Raw genomic sequence first — 1,448 nt, 5'->3', positions numbered from 1 at the left:
GGAGAAGGATGTCATGCTGGGTAGGGTGGAGGGTCAGAGAAAAAGAGGAAGACCCCCAACGAGATGGATCAGCCAGGTGGCATCATTGATGGACTCAGGTGTGGCAGCGGTAGTGAGGTTGGCCCAGGATCAAACATAGTTTCGTTCTGCTGTGCATGGGGTCGCTATGAGTCGGTTCCGACTCGATGGCACCTGACAACAACAACAACAGTGGTGCAATGGTTAAAGTGCCCAGCTGCTAACCAAATGGCCGGTTAGTTTGAACCCACAAGCTACTCTGCTGGAGAAGGATGAGATAGTGCGCTTCCATAAGCATTGTTGCTCGTATCGACCTTGCATAGGGTTTCCAAGGAGCAGCTGATGGATTTGAACCACTGACTTTGTGTTTAGCAGGCCAGTGCTGATCCTACGGTGCCACATCTGGGCTCTCCATAAAGATTCCAGCATTGGAAACTCTATGAGGCAGCTCTACTCTGTTTTGTAGGGTTGGTAGGAGTTGGAACGGCAGAGGCTTTTTGGGTTTCTTAATAATATTATTTTTGGTTTTCAGAGTACTAAATTTATTTTCAATTACAGTATAAAATCTATTATGGGGATTCTTTCAGTTTTAATTAAATCTCAGGTTCACAAAATTGAATTACTAATAATCCTTGGCTGGTGACATATCTTCATCATTGGTCCATGCCTGGTCCACTTTATTAAGTTACTTTAAATAATGAATAGTGTGTATCTATCATCCAAAACAGGAGTCCTGGTGTGGCGCTGTGGGTGAATGCGCTAGACTGCAAAGTCGTTTGAACTGCAAGGTTGGTGGTTCAAGTTCACCAGCTGCTCCTCAGAATCCCTATACAGGGTCGCTAAGGGTAGGAACTGATTCGATGGCACGTCACAACACAACAACAATCATCCAAACAAAGACCGTTCATACAAACCTACCTGAATGCTTCCTCTTGTATTCCATTCTCCTGCCTTTCCCCACCCAACCCAAAGAGACCACCGTCCTGAACCATATGTTTATCATTCTCTTGCTCCCTACATCCACTTTAAAACAATTTTCAAATAATAATTGAAAAAGGTTTGGCAGATAGACACTAAAATGTTAAGAGTGGTGAGACCTCAGTGATAGAATTATGAATTTCGTCCTACTTTTCTTCTTCAAATTAAAAAAAAAAAAGCATTTGTATTACATTTTTAATTGAAAAAATATTATAAAATGCTATCAAACAGATGGTTATATACATAAACATAAACATTAAGCATAAAGGGAAAATGTTGCAAAAAAAGACTTTGTGAAGATATGACTCTGTGTATATATATATGTTGTTGTTGTTGTTGAGTGCCATCGAGTCGGGTCCGACCCATAGCGACCCTGTATAGGGTTTCCGAGGGTGTAAATCTTTACGGGAGTAGAAAGCCTCATCTTTCTCCCGCGGAGCGGCTGGTAGTTT

The sequence above is a fragment of the Chrysochloris asiatica genome, unplaced genomic scaffold, assembly GCF_000296735.1.
Source record: "Chrysochloris asiatica unplaced genomic scaffold, ChrAsi1.0 scaffold00130, whole genome shotgun sequence".
NCBI classification, from domain to species: Eukaryota; Metazoa; Chordata; class Mammalia; order Afrosoricida; family Chrysochloridae; genus Chrysochloris; species Chrysochloris asiatica.
This window is presented reverse-complemented; position numbering follows the sequence as displayed.